Source organism: Mesoplodon densirostris, chromosome 4 (assembly GCF_025265405.1).
Source record: "Mesoplodon densirostris isolate mMesDen1 chromosome 4, mMesDen1 primary haplotype, whole genome shotgun sequence".
NCBI classification, from domain to species: domain Eukaryota; kingdom Metazoa; phylum Chordata; class Mammalia; order Artiodactyla; family Ziphiidae; genus Mesoplodon; species Mesoplodon densirostris.
Window position 1 is genome coordinate 114,162,269 of NC_082664.1, and position 21,133 is coordinate 114,183,401.

Below are 21,133 nucleotides of genomic sequence, written 5' to 3' on the forward strand. Positions count from 1 at the left end.
GTGTGATATCTTTGTCTGGTTTTGGTATCAGGGTGTTGATAGCCTCATTGAATGTCTTTGGAAGTGTTTCTTCTTCTGCAATTTTTTTGGAAGAGTTTGAGGAGGATAGGTGTTATCTCTTCTCTAACTGTTTGATAGAATTCACCTTTGAAGCCATCTTGTCCTGGACTTTTTTTTGTTGGAATTTGAAAAATCACAGATTAAAAGTCAGTACTTGTAATTGGTCTGTTCATAGTTTCTATTTTTTCCTGCCTCAGTGTTGGGAGGTTGTACCTTTCTATGAATTTGTCCATTTCTTCTTGGTTGTCCATTTTATATATAGTTGCTTGTAGCAGTCTTTATGGTCCTTTTTATTTCTGTGGTGTCCATTGTCACTCCTTTTTTATTCTAATTTTATTGACTTAGACCTTCTCCTTTTTTTTTTCCTTGATGAGTCTGGCTGAAGGTTTATCATTTTTTAAAATCTTTTCAAAGGACCAGCTTTTAGTTTCTTTCATCTTTTCTACTGTTTTCTTAGTCTCTATTTTATTTATTTCTCTTCTGAGTTTTATGGTGTCTTTCCTTCTGGTAACTTTGGGTTTTGTTTATTCTTCTTTCTCTAGTTGCTTTAGGCATAAAGTTAGGTAGGTTTGCTTTGTGGCCAGGCATGTAATCTATACTGGAGAATGTTCCATGTGCAGTTGAAAAGAATATGTATTATTTTGCTTTCAGATTGAATGCTCTGTAAATGTCAATTAATTCCATGTGGCCTAATGTGTAATTTAAGGCCTGTGGTTTCTTAAGGATTTTCTGTCTGGATGGTAATTGAGGTGTTAAAATCCCCCATTATTATTTATTTTTTTCCAGGGAGGGCATGTTTCCCATTGGGTCACTCCTGGGGGTACTGATTGCCCTCACCAATGAATTAAGACCCACAGATTCTCTCCGAGCACACTAGCACACCAGGACAAGATCTGTCAGAATGACTCTAGTCTCAGGCCCACTATTATTGTGTTGCTATCAATTTCTCCTTTTATGTCTCTTAACATGTGCCTTATATATTGAGGTGTTTCTGTGTTGGGTGCATATATATTTACAAGTGTTATACCTTCTTCATAGATTGATCCCTTGATCATTATGTAGTGTCCTTATTTATCTCTTATAACAACCTTTATTTTAAAGTCTATTTTGTTTGATATGAGTACTGCTACTCCAGCTTTCTTTTGATTTCCATTTGCATGGAATAACTTTTTCCATCCCCTAACTTCAGTCTGTATACGTCTTTACATCTGATGTGGGTCTCTTGCAGACAGCATATATAAGGGTATTGTTTTTGTATCCATTCAGCCAGTCTGTGTCTTTTGGTTGGAGCACTTAATCTGTTTACATTTAAGGGAATTTTCGATATGTATGTCCATGTCGTTATTTTGTTTACTGCTTTGGTTCATTTTTATAGGTCTTATTTTCTTCTCTTCCTCTTTTGTTCTCTTCCCTTGTGATTTGATGACTACCTTTAGTGATGTGTTTGAATACCTTTTTCTTTTTCATGTGTATACCTATTTTACATTTTTTTGCTATTACCATGAGGATTTAATATAGCTGTCTATACATATACAAATGATTGTTTTAAGTTGATGATCTCTTAATTTCCAATGCATTTCAAATATCCTACATTTGTACTCTCTTCCTCTCACAGTTTCTGCTTTATATATCATATTCATGTGTGCATGCTTTCCTACATTTAACGTATGTTTTCCTATACTGGTGAGCTTTCCTCTTTTGTCATTTTCTTGTTTCTAGTTGTGGCCTTTCTTTTCTGCTTAGAGAAGTTCTTTTAGTATTTGTTGTAGAGCTGGTTTGGTGGAGCTGAATTCTTTTGGCTTTTGCTTGTCTATAAACCTTTTGATTTCTTCATCAAATCTTAATGAGAGCATTCCTGGGTAGAGTAATCTTGGTTGTAGGTTTTCCCCTTTCATCATTTTAAATATATCATGCCCCTCCCTTCAGGCCTGCAGATTTTCTGCTGAAAAATCAGCTGATAACCTTATGGGGATTTCCTTGTATGTTATTTATTGCTTTTCTCTTGTTGCTTTTAATATTTTCTGTTTATCTTAATTTTTTGACACTTTGATTACTATGTGTCTCAGCATGTTCTTCCTTGGGTTAAGCCTGTATAGGACATTCTGTGCTTCCTGGACTTGGGTGACTGTTTCCTTTTCCATATTAGGGAAATTTTTAGCTATTATCTCTTCAAATATTTTCTCAGGCCCTTTCTCTCTCTCTTCTCCTTCTGCAACCCCTATAATGAGAATGTTGGTACATTTGATATTGTCCTAGAATTCTTGTAAACTGTCCTCATTTCTTTTCATTCTTGTTTCTTTTTTCTGTTCTTTGACACAGATTTCCACCATTCTGTCTTCCAACCCACTTATCCTTTCTTCTGCCTCAGTTATTCTGCCACTGATTCCTTCTAGTGTATTTTTCATTTCAGTTATTGTATTTTTCTACTGTGTTTGTTCTTTATATTTTCTAACTCTTTGTTAAGAACTTTTTAACTTCTCACTCTGTGTATCCATTTTTTTTCCCAAGTTCTTGGATCATCTTTATGGTCATTACTCTGAACTTTTTCTCAGGTAGATTACTTATCTCCACTTCACTTAGTTGTTCTTTTGAGGTTTTATCTTGTTCTTTAGTCTGGAAAATATTCCTTTGCTATCTAATTTTCTTTAAATTTCTATTTGTATTTTTATGTACATAGTAGCTTAGTTATGATTCTTGACCTTGTAGAAGTGGCCCTCTGTAAGGGATATCCTTTGTGTCTCAGCAGTACACTCCCCTCTCATCACCAAAGGGCCAGGGTCCAGATGGTACCAATGGAGATTCTGTCCTGTGTTTGCAGACTCAGATTCACAGTGTGCTGAATTGTAGTTTCCTAACTTCTGGCATCTGTTCCCTGATGAGTAACCCTGGTCTAGAGGCTTGTACATTCTTTCTGATGAGAAGGACTGGTGCCTGCCTGCTGGTTGGTGGAGCTGCATCTTGGCCATCTAGTGGGAAGGATCTTGTCAAGGGGTGTCTCTAGAGGTAGCTGTGGGCTCAGGAAGTTTTAAGCAGCCTGTCTGCTGATGGGTGGGGCTTTGTTCTCACCCAGTTGATTATGTGGTCTGAGGTATCCCAGCACTGTAGCCTACAGGCCTTTTGGTGGGGTCAGGTCTTGGTGCAAACATGTGGGCTGTAGGAGAGCTCATGCTGATGGACACTCCCTGATACTTCCACCATCATTATTTCCATCTGCAGAGTGATGAACAGCTGCCTCCCACCCTCCCAGGAGACTCTCCAAGACAAGAAGGTAGGTCTGGCCCAGGCTCCTATGAAGTCACTGCTTTTGTCCTATGTCCCCGTGTGCATGAGACATGGTGTTCAACCTCCAAGTGTGGAGTCTCTGTTTCCCCCAGTCTGTAGAGCACTTGCAATTAAGCCCCAGTGGCCTTCAAAGCCAAATGTTCTGTGAGCATCTCCTCCTGATGTCAGACCCCCAGCCTGGGGACCCTGACATGGGCCTAAGAACCCTCACTCCTGTGGGAGAACTTCTGCAATATATTTATTCTCCAGTTTGTTGGTCGCCTACCTGGGGGGTATAGGATTTAATTATAGTGGGAGTGTGTCCCTTCTACTCTTTTGTGGTTTCTTCTTTATGCCTTTGGATATAGAATATCTTTTCTGGTAGCTTCCAGTGTTTTTTATAGATGGTTGTTCAGCATAAAGTTGTGATTTGGGTGTGCTCTTGAGATTAGGTGATCTTGAGGTCCTTCTACTCCACCATCTTGTCCCACCTCTTTATTGTCTTTATAACATTTATTGTCATTTCAGAAGCTAAAGTGAGAACTTCTGGTTTCCAGTCTAGGTAGAAACTCCCTTTACAGTTTGCCTTTCTTCAAGTGGCCTTGTTTATCACACAGCTTTTAAGTTACTCTTGGAGGTGGACTAGGTTCTCACAGTGAATAGCAGAGGTAAATCCTCTTTTGCTTCTGTTAGGAGGAGAGAAACAGGAACCATTCTGAAATCAATCATGTGTTTTTTGTCTTTCCTTTAGTAAATGTGTTTTATCACATAGATTGATTTATGTATATTGAGTGAAGCTTGTGTCACTAGAATGAATCCAACTTGATCATAGTGCATAATCTTTTTTTGTGCATTATTGGATTTGATTTACTAATAAGTTTTTGATGATTTTGTATCTATATTCATCAGAGGTCTTGGTCTGTAATTTTTTAGTCGGTATTGTCTTTGTCTGAGTTTGGTATCAGGGAAATGGTGGCTTCATAGAATAAATTTTGGAGCTGTCCCTCTCCTTCAGTTTCTGGAAGTGTTTGAAAAGTATAGGTATATGTTATTCTTTTTATGTTTGGTAGAATTCTCCAGTGAAGCCATGGGGTCCTGGAATTTTGTTTGGAGGGAGTTTCTTTTTATTTTCTCCATAGATTTTATTTCACGTCTAGTGATTAGTCTCTTCATATTGTCATTCTTTTTGACTCAGTCTGGGCAGGCTGCATGTTTCTAGAAATTTGTCCATTTTTTCTAGATTATCCAATTTTTTGGCATATAACTATTCATAGTATTCTCTTATGTTTTTTTATTTCTGTGGTATCAGTTGTTATTTTTCCTCTTTCATTTTTTTTTAAAAAAATTGTTTATTTGGGTCCTCTCTGCTTTCCTCTTGGTGACCCTGGATGAAGGTTTGGTAACTTTGTTCAACTTTTCAAAAAAACAGCGATTTATTTTGCTGTTCTTTTCTATCATTTTCTTTTAAATATCTATTTTATTTATTTCTTCTCTGATCTTTATTATTTCTTTCCTTTAGCTGAATATGGTTTTTTCTGTTATTCTTTTTCTAATTCTTTTAAGTGTTAGGTTAAATTGTTTATTTGAGATTTTTTTTTTTCTTGTAGAAGGCCTGCATTGCTATGAACTTCTCTCTTAGAACAGCTTTGGCTGCCTCCTATAGATCTTGTGTGGTTGTGTTTTCATTGTTATTTCTCTTGAGGTATTTTCTAATTTCTACTTTGATTTCATCATTGACCCACTGTTTTTTTTTTAGTAGCACCTTGTTTAGTCTCCATGTGCATATTATGTTCCCATTTTTCTTTCTGTGGTTAATATTTAGTTTCATACCATTGTCATCAGAAAAGATGCTTGAATTAATTTCTATACTCTTAAAAATTTTGAGAATTTTTTGTGACCTAGTATGTGGTTTATCCTAGAGAATGTTCCATGTGCACTTGAAAAGAATGTGTACTCTGTTTTTTTTTTTTTTTTGACATAGTGTTCTGTATGTATCAGTTAAACTCATCTGGTGGTCTAGTGTTTCATTTAGGACATCTATTGCCTTATTGATTTTCTGTCTGAATGATATGTCCCTTGATGTCTGTCCATTGATGTCAGTGTGGTGTTAATATCTCCTATTATTATTATATCCCTGTCAATTTCTCCCTTTATGTCTGTGAGTATTTGTCATATATATTAGGGGCTCCTATATTGGGTGCATATATGCTAACAATTGTAATATCCCCTTTTTGTATTGATCCCCTTATCATTATGTAATATCCTGTGTTCTACTATAGTCTTTGTTTTAAAGCCTATTTTGCCTGAGTATTGCTACCCCTGCTTTCTTGTCATTTCTCTTTATATGAAATATATTTTTCCATTCTCTCACTTTCAGTCTGTGTGTTTCTTTCACTCTGGTGCCAGTCTCTTGTAGGCAGCATATTGAAGTTTGTTTTTTTTTAAACTCAATCTATCCCCCATGTCTTTTGATTGGAGCATTTAGCCCATTAACAATTAAAGTAGTTATTGATAGGTATGTACTTATTGCCATTTTAAACCTTAGTTTCCAGTTGTTTTTGTAGTGTCCTTTATTCATTTCTTTTTCTTCTTGTTTTTCCTTTTGTGAATTGGTGATTTTCTTTTGTAGTATGTTTACGTTTCTTTCTTTTTGGGTTTTGTAAATCTATTCTATGTTTTTGCTTTGTGGTTACCATGGAGTTCAAATATTTTGACCCTTAACTATATCTACTGGCTTTAAACTTATTGTCATACAAGTTCATACAAATTCTAAGAGATCTAAAATTTAACACTTCTCTTCCACAAATTTTGTGATTTTGATGTTCTATTTTACATCTTCATGTTTATCCTTTTGCTGTTTATTGTAGGTATAAACTTTTTCACAAATTTTTAAATTGTTTTTAAATCTATGTACTGTCTTATTTAAGTGATCTTCAATTCCTTTATATGTTTGACTTTCCTATTGTGATTTTCCCTTTCCTATAGATTCTTGCTTCTTTTCTATGTAGAGAAGACTCTTCAATATTTCTTTTAGGGTAGGTTTAGTAATGCTGAGTTCTCTTACTTTTTGTTTGTCTGAGAAATGTTTTTCTCTCCTTTCATTCTACACGATAATCTTATTGGGTAGCATATTCTAGGTTGCAGGTTTTTCCTTTTCAGGACTTTGAATATATCATGCCACTCCATTCTGGCCTGAAAATATTCTTCAGAGAAATCACCTGCTAGACTAATGGGGATTCCCTTGTAATTAACTCTTTGTTTTTCTCTTGCTACATTTAGTATCCTCTCTTTATCTTTAATTTTGCTATTTTAATTATGATATGTTTTGGTATGGGTCTGTTTGGGTTCATCTTGTTTGGAACACTCTGTTATTCCTGTTCCTGGATATCTTTTTCCTTATTTATGTTTGGGAAGTTTTCAGTATTCTTCAAATACATTTTTGTTTCCCTGTTCTCTCTAATCTCCTTCTAGAAACTGTATTATGCATAGGTTGGCTTTCTTTTTATTATTTCATAGATCTCGTATGTTGCTTTCTTTTTTTTTTTCTGCCCGCTGTTCTGATTGGGTGATTTCCGTGATTGTTTCTTCCAGATCACTTGTTTATTCTTCTGTGTCATTTAATCTGCTAGTCATTCCTTCCATTCCACCAATGAATTGTCTAATTTTTATTATTTCATGTTTACAGTTTCTATTTCCTTGTTATAATGATTTGCACTTTGATTGATAATCTTTCTTAATTCCTTTAGGATTTTTATTACTTCTTTTTTGAACTTGGGGTCCAGTTGACTGGTGAGGTCTGCTTCATTATTTGTTCTTCCAGAGGATCTCTTGTTCTATTAATTGGGAGTAGCTCCTCTGCTTTTTCATTTTAGTTAGAATCCTCTGTCTATGAATTTAGGATAAACTGTTATCTACTCTGGTCCTGAACGGGTATTTTTATATGGGTACATCCTTGTGTAGACTGTATATGTCCAATATTTTTCATGCAAGGGCTAGTTTTAATATGGATGTCAGTCACGTCTTTCCTCAGACTGTACTGGCCATTATTCCCTAGATAAGGTGTGTGATTGGTGTTGTGGTTTTCAGAGCCTGTGCTAGATGTGAGATGAAGCCAACTTTTTGCTTCATGGCTGTCACTGTCCTGTCAGAGGCAGAGCCTGCTCCTCATTTGTTGCAGTACAAGCCCTGAGGTTTGGATTTGATCAGGCTCTATTGCCTCCATTGTCCTGCCTCAAAGGAGGTGATTGCTGAAGCATATAATGTCTGTGTGGTCACAGTGAGCCTATGACCTGCCAGTGCCATGATCCATGGCTTCACCCAGAAACAGTCCAAGGTCAAGTCTCTTTCTCCCTTGTGTTTGTCTCAGATCTAACGCAAGGTTCTGTTGTGATGTAAGCTGTGGCTGGGGTTTGTGGTGTCGTGGCTGCAGGAATTGAGGTGGCTCTGCTGCCACCTGAGACATAGGCCTATTTTGGGGAGGAATTCTCCCAGGAATTGTCCATCCTAGTTCCAGGGCCAAGTTGTGGTGTGGAGTGGGCAGCGTTGGTGTGCTCCCCTGTGAAATGAACTTCTGCCCAGGGCTTGTCCACCTGAGACTCAGTGCCCTGCCACTGTGTATTCCTATGGAGCAGAATGGTGTGCATGTAGAAAATATGTGCTGCGGATGAACCACCCCCACCATGTATAAGCTGACAATGGGCTCCACAGCCAGAGTCAACACCAGTGTGCATGTGCTGACATGAGGTCTAGTTGACTGGTGAAGTCTGCTTCATTATTTGAATGGCCTCTGAGCCCAAACTCCAACCCCAGGCCTTCTGGGCTGTCTCTAACAGCTAGATTGAGTCTTCTCTCAGGGTCTGCCTGTCCAAGATTCAGTGCTTAGCCACTGTGCCTTCTTGTGGCGTGGCCTGGTGAGTGCACTGACAATGTCTGCCAAGTCTGTCCCAGTTCCCCATGGGTGCACTGACAATGGTCTCCATGGTTCCATCTGGATAACCCCTCAGACACCACAGTCTCTCTCTGCACTGCTAGACTGTATCTCTGCTCCACTCTTGTGCCAGGCTGAGATGTAGAGCAAGTGGGGTTGGAGTGTTCACTCCTTCAGATTAGGATGTGCAGTGAGGCAGCAGCCACCAGTGCAAGTGTCTCTCCACCCTGATTGTTAGCAAGCCAACACACAAACACTCCTTTCAAGTAGAGTCTAGGCTTTTCTAGCTCCTCTATCTGTTCCAGAGTATTTTTCAGCAGGCAAGGGGGCTCACCAGGGCAAGGCTCTGCCTGTGAAAACCTTCTCTTTCTCACAGATACCTCCCAGGGTGTTGGTCCTGACCCAATGCCTTTTTTCCCATCCTACCCAGTTATGTGGAGATCTTTCTTGCAGCTTTATTTGTATAGGAGATCTGACAATTTCCAATTATTTTTCTGTGAGAATAGATGTAAGTGTGTTTTTGATATGTCTGTGGGGGAAGGTGAGCTCCATGTACTCTTACTCCACCATCTTTTTTTTTTTTTTTTTGTGGTACGTGGGCCTCTCACTGTTGTGGCCCCTCCCGTTGTGGATCACAGGCTCCGGACACGCAGGATTAGTGGCCATAGCTCACTGGCCCAGCCACTCCGCAGCATGTGGGATCTTCCCAGACCAGGACACGAACCCGTGTCCCCTGCATCGGCAGGCGGACTCTCAACCACTGCACCACCAGGGAAGCCCCTTACTTCACCATCTTGATCCCTTCTCAGGAATATTACTTTTACTCGCCAAGGCTGAGTGCCCAATCTGCCAGCAGCTGACAGAAAAACCATCCCAAAGGGTGATGATGCAGCTGCTTCATGGCAAGTTGATTACACTGGACTTTTCTATCATAAAAGGAGCAACATTCTGACCATACTGGAATACACACTTAACCTTGGTGCAGATTTGCTTTTCCTGCATGCAGTATGCCTTATCAATTATTATGTTTTCCATACAACATTGCTTTGGATTAATGAACTCATATCACAGCAAGAGAAGTATGGCAAGGGACCAATGCTCTTGGAATTAACTATCCTACCATGTTTCCACCATCATGAAGCAACTGACTTGTTATAGTAGTTTAAGGGCCTTTTGAAGACTCAGTTACAGTGTCAGATAGATGGCAATATGTTGCAGTTCTGAGGTAAGATTTTTTAGGAAACTGTTTATGCTCTGAATCAGCATCCCATATATGGTATTATTTCTCTTATAGCCAGTATTCATGTGTTCAGGAATGAATGGGTGGAAAGGAGAAGGACACCACTCACTATACCCCTTAATGCCTATTAGAATTGTGCTTCTTGTTTCTGTGATATTATGATCTGTTGAACTTAGTTCCAGAGAAAGAATGCTTACCACAAGAGACAAACAGTGATTTTCCTGTACTAAAACTTAAGAATGCCACCTGGCCACATTGGGCTTCTCATGTCTCTGAATCAACAGAAAAGGAAGGTATAATTTTTGCTTGCTGGTGTAATCAATTCTAAAGTTAAAGGACACATAACTGGATAGTAGTTAAAACACTAAAAACATATTAATTCAGAAATATTGTAATAGGGAAAGTAGACCTTGTTTAATTCTGAATACAGCATGTGGAAATGGAAATTAATAGTCAAGAGCCTGATAGGGCCCACTGTTTGGAAAACTGCTAATAAGAAATATTAAGGTAAAGGATGTCTTTTTCTAAATCAATCTAACAGGATTCTTGCTATAGACAAGACAGTCAGTTCAGTCATCATCTGTTGAATGAAGAAAGATGAGAAGCGATATTAGATATGAAGCATGCTCAGAAATAGAAGATGAGAAGTTTTTGCTAAACTGGCTTAGCTTGGTTCTTGGTAAAGATTTTACAAGGAAGTGCACATGGTCCTAGGAAATGTTCAGGAGCTTGACTAAATTTGGTTAAGCAAAGGATCTTTGTCAGCTACCTCTGATGCTTAAGAAAATACATTCTCCTTTCCTTTGAACAATATAAGTCCATTTCTTCTTCAGTTACACTTTGTTTATTAAGTGTTGGCTGAGATATCTGTTGAGACTTGGAGGTAGAAGGTATTTGCTGGCTGATGCTAACTATCAGGTATTTAATGAGGAGGATATTCTAAGAAAGTAAAATAAAACCAAAGATTAAGTTAAACCCCAGTTTTTTATTCTAGAGGTCAGTCAATGAAGAAATATTCTAGATACTGTGTTCAAACCATCTTTAGATGTTGGAGTGAGGACAGAAGTAGCAACCCAGTGGATTTCCTGGTTTGCAGTTTGAATGTCTGTGATAATAGCTTCAGTTGTTCAAGGTACTGAGTTGTTCACACAGCAATCAGGAGGAAGGCTATTTCATAATCTGTTGTGGTTATTTCCTTGAAGTTTATATTATGTTATCCAAGTTCAGTGTGCAGGGCTTAGGGGAAAAATAACTTTTAATTCCTCAGTGATTCCAAGTCAGAAGAGAGAATAATTGGAAATGTTAATTTGGGAAGTTTTAGCTAGATATTGGAAGATCTAGAAGAATTCAAGATTGCCAAGGACTGGCAAACTTACAAGAAGGAAGCCACAAGGGCATGCTATAGTTTTCCATTAAAACTATTTGTCTTTCTAAGGCCTACAACTTTCCTATTAAAGAGAATCAAAGTTAGACTAATTTGTTTGCAAAATAAGTCTAGTCATTAAAATTGGCTTAGTTATTTACATAAGCATATCAACTTAGACCACACAGGTGTCTTGAGTTTGTTTTGTTAGAACTTTTCATAAAGAATCTCAGATTGGACTTTTCAAAGCCTCTGGAGGCTAGGGAGCCAAGGCAAAGTTGCCCCCAGATGTTACCTGAAATATACATGAATTTGGGTGAAATCCTCTTTTTTCAACACCTCCTAAATATCCTAAATTTCCCGGGCCTGCCAAGAAGTGAACTTCCTTACTGACCTGTCAGGCAGGGAATTTTAAAGACAGGTACAGACTGGTTTTTCTTTTCCCTTTTAAAAAATTTTGTTTGTTTGTTTATTTATTTACTTATTTATTTATGGTTGCATTGGGTCTTCAGTTGCTGTGTGCAGGCTTTCTCTAGTTGCAGCGAGCAGGGGCTACTCTTGTTTGAAGTGCAAGGGCTTCTCATTTCAGTGGCTTCTCTTGTTGTAGAGCTCAGGCTCTAGGTGCACGGGCTTCAGTAGTTGCTGCACATGGGCTTAGCAGTTGTGGCTCATGGGCTCTAGAACACAGACTCAGCAGTTGTAGTGCATGGACTTAGCTGCTCTGTGGCATGTGGGCCAGGGCTTGTACCCGTGACCCCTGCATTGGCAAGCGAATTCTTAACCACAGCGCCACCAGAGAAGCCCAGACTGGTTTTTCTTAAGAGCAGCTTCATAGACACTAGCTTCTCACAGTCGTTCTTCTTTAAAGCTCACTGGTCATATCTGATTCAATACACATCCTTGTCAAATATAAACACCCAGTCAAAGCCTTGTAAATATATCCAATGTTTCAAATTGTTTCCTGTTGCAAGGAGAACAGATTCTTATTGAAATTATGCATATAACTCTACTGACATAAAAATAAATATATTCAATGTTTTCTAATTTAGGAGAGATCAGGTAGGGAGAAAAGGTAATGGTTTTATCTTAGGTCATAATGTTATACTTTACAATTTTATGTAAGTTATACTTAGGTTAAGAGAAAAAATGTTTTCTTTTTTTATGTAGGTGCTTTTATTTCTTTTTCTTGCTTCCAGCAATCAAAGTTTATTTTTTGCTCATATTAAATGTCCATTATAGGTCAGCTGAGGCTCAGATGTATGTTATTTTCATTTTTGGACCCAGAATGTCTGGAATGTTATCAATCTCATGGCAGAGAGAAAAGAGGTGTGATCCACATATCTTAACACTATACCTAGGAATGACATTAATCACTTTCACCCACATTTTATTGGCCAAAGCCAATCCTGAGTTCAACACAAGCGTTGTGTATAATCTTCCCACAGGGAGAGAAGCCAAAATATTTAGTGAATATAATACAAACTCCCACAGGTCACCTTTTCTGTTATTCCACTATTCAACATCCTCCTTTTCCCATATGCCGAACACAAGCACACTTTCTCTAAAAGAGACTATTGGAAGTCTGAAACAGTAACTAGTTTTTTTTTTAATATATATTTTATTTATTTATTTATTTTTTACTTTTAAATTTGGAAACAATTATAGATTCACAGCAAGTAAGGGTAAGCTGTGACAAAGTGAGAGAGTGGAATGGACATATATACACTACCAAAAGCAAAATAGATAGCTAGTGGGAAGCAGCCGCATAGCACAGGGAGAAAAGCTCGGTGCTTTGTTACCACCTAGAGAGGTGGGATAAGGAGGGTGAGATGGAGGAAGACGCAAGAGGGAATAGATATGGGAACATACGTATATGTATAACTGATTCACTTTGTTATGAAGCAGAAACTAACACACCATTGTAAAGCAACTATACAACAATAAAGATGTTAAACAAAAAATAGTACAGAGAGGTCCATGTACCCTTCTCCCAGTTTTGCCCAGTAGTTACATGTTACATAATTGTAGTACAATATCAAAACCAGGAAACTGACATTGATAGAATGTATGTGTAGTTCTTTTTTTAAACATCTTTATTAGAATATAATTGCTTTACAGTAATATAATTGCTTTACAGTACAGTAGTGGGATTGCTGGGTCGTATGGTAGTTCTATTTTTAGTTTTTTAAGGAACCTCCATACTGTTCTCCATAGTGGCTGTATCAATTTACATTCCCACCAACAGTGCAAGAGCATTCCCTTTTCCCCACACCCTCTCCAGCATTTATTGTTTCTAGATTTTTTATGATGGCCATTCTGAGCAGTGTGAGATGATATCTCATTGTAGTTTTGATTTGCATTTCTCTAATGGTTAGTGATGTTGAGCTTTCTTTCATGTGTTTGTTGGCAATATGTATATCTTCTTTTTAGAAATGTCTATTTGGGTCTTCTGCCCATTTTTGGATTGGGTTGCTTGTTTTTTTGTTATTGAGCTGCATGAGCTGCCTGTAAATTTTGGAGATTAATTTTTTGTCAGTTGCTTCATTTGGAAATATTTTCTCCCATTCTGAGGGTTGCCTTTTCGTCTTGTTTATTGTTTTCTTTGTTGTGCAAAAGCTTTTAAGTTTCATTAGGTCTCATTTGTTTATTTTTGTTTTTACTTCCATTTTTGTAGGAGGTGGGTCCAAAAGGATCTTGCTGTGATTTATGTCATAGAGTGTTCTGCCTATGTTTTCCTCTAAGAGTTTGATAGTTTCTGGCCTTACATTTAGGTCTTTAATCCATTTTGAGTTTATTTTTGTGTATGGTGTTAGGGAGTTTTCTAATTTCATACTTTTACATGTACTTGTCCAGGGTTCTCAACACCACTTATTGAAGAGGCTGCCTTTTCTCCACTGTATATTCTTGCCTTCTTTATCAAAGATAAAGTGACCATATGTGTGTGGCTTTATCTCTGGGCTTTCTATCCTTTTCCATTGAGCTATATTTCTGTTTTTGTGCCAGTACCATACATTCTTGATTACTGTAGCTTTGTAGTATAGTCTGAAGTCAGGGAGCCTGATTCCTCCAGATCCAACTTGGTTTTACCTTTATTTTTAAATTAAAGACAAGTATCCCCAGGTGATGTGTGGTAGTCTCTTTATCAGATATGGATGCAGGTCTTCTTGATCCGAAGCTGCAGGAACAAACAGAGAACCTATGTGTCCTTCACACACACAATATGCAATCGTGTAACAGGGACTGGGTATCCAAAATAAATACTCCACTGGGAAAAGTGAAGAATGGGAGACACCAGGATATCCTCAGGTTTTAAAAATTCTAAAATCCCCTTGGACAGATGTTATCTGGGAAAAGGAAGTATTCCTTTATGAGGCCTTGTATCCACTCCCTGGGAATAGCCCTAGCCATTTTTCTCCTTAGTCCTTGGCCTTATTTGTGAGGAAGCTGTTCTTTTGTGTTATTGTATTTGACTACATCACAAGAAAGAATTGAAGGACATGATCTCCTGGAGACTGAAAAGCTTTCTTTCCCTGCTTTCAGCTCAAGCAGAAGGGATGCAGGAAAGGTACATGTTGTATTGTCTTGAACAATTTCTTTCAATCTAGGCTAGTGGTTCTCTTGGTGGTACAATGCTGTCATGCTGTGCCTTCTCATCTATTTGATTCTTGTCAAAGAATTCATCTCCTATTTTGAAATATGCCCCTAAGGACAAGCTTATTGCTAATACCTTGAATCTATCAGATTTCCTTAGGAGAGCCAGGTCCAAAATTTTGTCCTTGAGTTTTTTGTCTGATTATTAGGATTTACTGGATGCCATCTTAATATGTTGAAAAGTTTCAACAAATGACAGGAAGCAACCCATTGATTTGGTTCTTGACATGAGGACAAATTTTGGTAGTAGTTTGATGTTCAAAGGTGTTCTTTCTCTATAGTTTATTGAGTGAAAATGAGAATCAGTAGTATCTCCCAAGCCATGAAAATTTCTCAAGGTTCTGGATGCTATTTTTTTCTGGATACCATTTTTTTCCTTTCCTTTTCTTTTTCTTCTGTTTTCTTTTCTTTTTCCTTTTTCTTTCTTTTTTTTTTTTTGCTTCCAACTTACGAATTCTTTTCTTTTTTTTTTAATTTAAGTCTATTTGACTTACAATATTTTGTTAGGTTTAGGTGCACTGCATAGTAATTCAGTATTAGAGACTATTACAAGATAATGGGTATAATTCCCTATGATATAGAGTAAATCCTTGTTTCTCATTTATCTTATATACAGCAGTTTGTATCTGTTAATCCCATACTCCTAATTTGTCCCTCCCCCCTTTTCTTTCCCCTTTGGTATTCACAAGTTTATTTTCTATGCCTGTGAGTCTGTGTTGCATTTTCCTTTGTATTATTTTTTAGATTTCACATATAAGTGATATCATATAGTATTTGTCTTTCTCTGTCTGACTTATTTCATGAAGCATAATATTCTCTATACCCATCCATGTTGCTGCAAATGGCAGTATTTCATTTTTTATGGTTGAGTAATATTCCATTGTACATATATATATATACCATAATTCTTAATCCAATCGTCTGTTGATGGGCATTTGGGTTGCTTTCATATCTTGGTTATTGTAAATATTGCTGCTATGAACATTGGGGTACATATATCTTTTCAATTAGTGTTTTTGTTTCTTTTGGGTATACACCCAGGAGTGGAATTGCTGAATTACATGGTAGACCTATTTTTAGTTTTTTAAGGAACCTTGATACTATTTTCCATAGTGGCTACAACAATTTGCATTGCCACCAACAGAGTATGAGTTTTCCTTTTCTCCATATTTTCTCTAACACTTGTTAATTGTCGACATTTTGATACAACCATCCTGAGAGGTGTGAGGTGATACCTCATTATCGTTTTGATTTGTATTACTCTAATAATTTGTGATGTTGATCATCTTTTCATGTACCTGCTAGCCATCTGTATATCTTCTTTGGAGAAATGTCTTTTAAGGTCTTCTGCCCATTTTTGACTGGATTTTTTTGATATTTAATTGCATGAGCAGTTCATATATTTTGTATATTAATCCCTTGTCAGTTGCATCAATTGCTTATATTGTCTCCCATTCTGTAGGTTGTCTTTTCATTTTGTTGATGGCTTCCTTTGCTGTGGAAAAGTTTTTTAAGTGGACTACATCCCATTAATTTATTTTTGCTTTTATTTCTTTTTCCTTGGGAGACTGATCCAAGTCAATATTGGCATGATTTATGTCGGAGTGTTTCACCTATGTGCTCTTCTTGGATTTTTAAGGTTTCATGCCTAACATTTAGGTCTTTGAACTATTTTAAGTATATTTTTATATATGGTGTGAAGAAATGTTCTAATTTCATTGTTTTACATGTAGTTGTCCAGCTTTCCAAGTTCCACTTGTTTAGGAGACTTTCTGTACTGTACTGTATATTCTTGCTTCCGTTGCCATACATTAATTGATGGTAGGTGTGTGGGTTTATTTATGGGCTCTCTATTCTGTTTCATTGATCTGTGTGTCTGTTTTTGTGCCACTACCATGCTCTTTTGATTACTGTAGCTTTGTAGAGTAGTTTGAAATCTGGAAGAGTTATACCTCCAGCTTTGCTCTTTTTTCAAAGTGTTGCTTTGGTAATTCTATGTCTTTTGTGGTTTCATATAAGTTTTAGGATTATTAATTCCAGTTCTGTAAAAAATGTCCTGGGTATTTTGATAGGGATTGGATTAAATCTGTAGATTGCTTTGGGTAGTATTGCCATTTTAATAATATGATTCTTTCAATCTTAGAACATAGGATATCATTGCATTTCTTGGAATAACCTTCAGTTTTCTCCATCAATGTTCTATAGTTTTTAGCATATAGGTTTTTACCTCCTTGGTTAAATTTATTCCTAGGTATTTTATTTTTTTAAACTGTTCTAAATGGGATTTTAAAAACTTTCTTTTTATGATATTTCTTTATTAATGTAAAGAAATTAAAATTATTTATATATATTAATCTTGTATCCTTCTACCTTGCTGAATTCATTTCTTAGCTCTAATAGTTTTTGCATGGGACTTTAGGGTTCTCTATAGAGAGTATCATTGCATCTGTAAGTAGTGACTGTTTTACTTCTTCCCTTTCAGTTTAGATTTATTTTATTTATTTTTCTTGTCTGATTACTGTGGCTAGGACTTCTAAAACTATATTAAATAGACATGGTGAGAGTGGGTATCCTTGTCTTTTTTTCTGAATTTAGAGGGAAGTCTTTCAGCTTTTCAACCTTGAAAAGTTATGTTGGCTGTGGTTCTGTTGTAAATGACCTTTATTATGTTGCAATATGTTCCCTCTATACCCACTTTGATGAGAGTTTTTATCATGAATGGAACTTGAATTTTGTCAGATGGATTTTTTGCAACTAGTGAGATGATCAGGTGGACTTTGTCTTTCCTTTTTTTAATGTGGTATATCACATTAATTGATTTGTGTATATTTAACCATCTTGAGACACTGAAATAAATCCAGTTTGATCATGGTGTATAATCCTTTTTCTGTATTGTTTGATTTGGTTTCTAATATATTGTTGAGGTTTTATACACCTATATTCATGAGAGATATTGGACTGTAATTATTTTTGGTGATGCCTTTGTCTAGTATTCATATCAGAGTAATAGAGGCTTCGTACAATGAATTTGGGAGTGTCCACTCCTCTTCAATTTTTGGAATAATTTGAAAAGGATTGTTATAAGGTCTTCTTTATATGTTTGGTAGAATTCCCCAGTGAAGCCAGCTGGTCCTGGAATTTGTTTGCAGGGAGCTATTTTTCTCATAGGTTCTATTTCATTTCTAGTGATTGGTCTGTTCATATGTTTTCCCTCTTGTCTCAGTCGTGACCAACATTTTCTTTCTAGAAATTGGTCCATTTCTTCTATGCTGTCCAATTTGTTGGCATATAACTGTTCATAGTATTCTCTTATGATTTTTTTGTATTTCTCTGGTCTCAGTTTTTGTTTCTCCTCTTTCTTTTTTTTTTTTTGTTTGTTTGTTTTAAAGTTTGGGTCCTCTCTCTTTTCTTCTTGGTGAGCCTGGTTAGAGGTTTTTTGAATTTGTTTTTCTTTTCAACAGAACATCTTTTGATTTTATTGATCCTTTCTGATTTTATAAAATCTCTATCTTATTTATTTCCTCTCAGATCTTTATAATTTCCTTCATTCTGCTGATTTTGGGTTTTGTTTGTTGTTTTCTAATTCTTTCTGGGGGTAGGTTAGGTTGTTTATTTGAGATTTTTCTATTCTTTTTAAAAATTTTTATTGGAGAATAGTTGATTTGCAATACTGTGCTAGTGTCAGGTGTAGACAAAAGTGAATCAGTTATGCATATACATACATCCACTCTTTCTTTTTTTTATATTCTTTTCCCATATAGGCCATTACAGAGTATTAAGTAGCGTTCCTTGTGTTATAAAGCAGGTTTTTATTAGTTATCTAGTTTATATATAGTAGTGTGTATATGTCAACCCCAATCTCCCAATTAAGCCCTCTCCCTCCTTAATCTCTCGTAACCATAAGTTTGTTTTCTACATCTGTTTTGTAAAAATGTTTATTTTTTAGATTCCACATATAAGCATATCATACGATATTTGTCTTTCTCTGTCTGACTTACTTCATCTCTGTATGACCATCTCTAGGTCCATTCACGTCTCTATAAATGGCCCTATTTTGTTCTTTTATATGGCTGAGTAATATTCCATTGTATATATGTACCATATCTTCTTTATCAGTTCCTCTGTTGATGGGCATTTAGGTTGATTCCATGTCCTGGCTATTGTAAAAAGTGCTTCATTGAACTTTGGAGTACATGTATATTTTAAATTATGGCCTAATTTGGATATATACCCAAGAGTGGGATTGCTAGATCATATGGTAGCTCTATTTTCAGTTTTTTAAATAACCCCCATACTGTTCTCCATAGTGGCTGTAACACTTTACATTCACACCAACAGTGTATGAGGTTTTCCTTTTCTCCACACTCTCTCCAGAATTTACTGTTTGTAGATTTTTTTGATGGTGGCCATTATGACCAGTGTGAGGTGTTACCTCATTGTAGGTTTGATTTGCATTTCTCTACTAATTAGTGATGTTTAGCATTTTTCATGTGCTTTTGGCTATCTGTATGTCTTCTTTGGAGAAATGTCTATTTAGATCTTTTACCCATTCTTTTGAATGGGTTATTTCTTTTTTGATATTGAGCTGCATTTGCTATTTGTATATTTTAGAGAGTAATCCCTTGTCAGTTCTTTAATTTTCAAATATTTTCTCCCATTTTGAGGGTTCTCTTTTCATCTGTTTATGGTTTCCTTTACAGTGAAAAAGCTTTTAAGTTTAATTAGATCTCATTTGTTTATATTTGTTTTAATTTTTATTACTCTTGGAGGTGGATCACAAAAGATCTTGCTGTGATTTATGTCAAAGTGTGTTCTGCCTATGTTTTCCTCTAAGAGTTTTAGAGTATCTGGTCTTACATTTATGTATTTAATACATTTTGAGTTTCTTTTTGTGTATGATGATAGAGAGTGTTCTAATTTCATTCTTTTTCATGTAGCTGTCCAGTTTTCCCAGCTCCATTTATTGAAGAGACCCTCTTCTCCATTGTGTATTATTGTCTTCTTCGCCATAGTTTAGGTGACCATAGGTGTGTAGGTTTATCTTTGGGTTTTCTATCCTGTTCCATCAATCTATATTTTGTATTTGTGCCAGTACAATACTGTTTAAATGACTGTAGCTTTTTAGTATAGTCTGAAGTCAGGGAGCCAATGCCTCCAGCTCTGTTTTTCTTTCTCAAGATTGCTTCAGCTATTTGGGGTCTTTTGTGTTTCCATACAAATTATAATCTATTTTGTCCTGATTCTTTGAAAAATACCATTGGTTATTTGATGGGGATTGCATTGTATCTGTAGATCACTTTGGGTAGTATAGTCATTTTCACAGTATTGATTCTTCCAATCCAAGAACATGGTGTATCTCTCCATCTGTTTGTGTCATCTTTTATTTCTTTCATCAGTATCTTACCATTTTCTCAGCACAGACCTTTTGCCTCCATAGGTAGGTTTATTCCTAGGTATTTTATTCTTTTTGATGCAAAGTTAAATGGGATTGTTTCCTTAATTTCTTTCTGACCATTCATTTTTACTTATGGAATACAAGAGATTTCTGTGTATTAATTTAGTATCCTGCAACCTTACCCAATTCATTGATGAGCTTTAGTAGTTTTCTGGTAACACCTTTAGGATTTTCAGGACAATGGCAAAGAGTGACATTTTTACTTCTTCTTTTCCAATTTGGATTCCTTTTATTTCTGTTTCTTCTCTGATTGTCATGGGTAGGACTGCCAAAACTATGTTGAATAAAAGTGGCAAGAGTGGGTTCCTGATCTTAGAGGAAGTGCTTTCAGTTTTTCACTATTGAGAATGATGTTTGCTGTGGGTTTATCATGTATGACCTTTATTTTGTTGAGGTATGTTCCCTCTACGCCCACTTTCTGGAGAGTTTTTATCATAAATGGTGTTGAATTTTGTCAAAAGAGTTTTCTGCATCTATTGAAATGATCATGTGGTTTTTATTCTTCACTTTGTTAATGTGGTGTATCACATGGATTGATTTGCACACATTGAAGAATTCTTGCATCCCTGGGATAAATCCCACTTGATCATGGTGTATGATCCTTTTAATGTGCTGTTGGATTTGGTTTGCTAGTATTTTGTTGAGAATTTTTGCATCTACGTTCATGAGTGGTATTGGACTGTGATTTTCTTTTTTTGTGATATCTTTGTCTGGTATTGGTATCAGGGTGATGGTGGTCTTGTAGAATGAGCTTAGGAGTGTTCCTTCCTCTGATATTTTTTGGAAAAGTTTTAGAAGTGTAGGTGAAAACTCTTCTCTAAATGTTTGATTGAATTTGCCTGTGAAGCTATCTGCTTCTGGACTTTTGTTTGTTGGAAGTTTTAAAGTCACTGTTTCAATTTCAGAACTTGTGATTTGTCTGTTTATATTTTCTATTTCTTCTTGATTAAAACTTGGAATGTTTTACCTTTCTAAGAATTTGTCCATTTCTTCTAGGTTGTCCATTTTATTGGTGTATATTTCCTTGTAGTAATCTCTTATGATCTTTTGTATTTCTATGGTGTCCATTATAACTTCTTTTTCCTTTCTAAATTTGTTGATTTGAGTCCTCCCCCATTTTTCCTTGGTGAGTCTGGCTTAAGTTTTATCAATTTTCTTTACCTTCTAAAGAAACAG

At 36.3% G+C, this 21,133-nt stretch overlaps 1 non-coding gene across 1 annotated transcript; it reads right to left on the reverse strand.

Annotated features, from left to right (window-relative positions):
• Positions 1–851: 851 nt before the first annotated feature.
• Positions 852–978, reverse strand: LOC132489662 (small nucleolar RNA SNORA3/SNORA45 family). The gene has a single exon (XR_009532055.1). It is a non-coding gene; the product is annotated as a small nucleolar RNA SNORA3/SNORA45 family (small nucleolar RNA).
• Between the last annotated feature and the right edge of the window lie 20,155 nt (positions 979–21,133).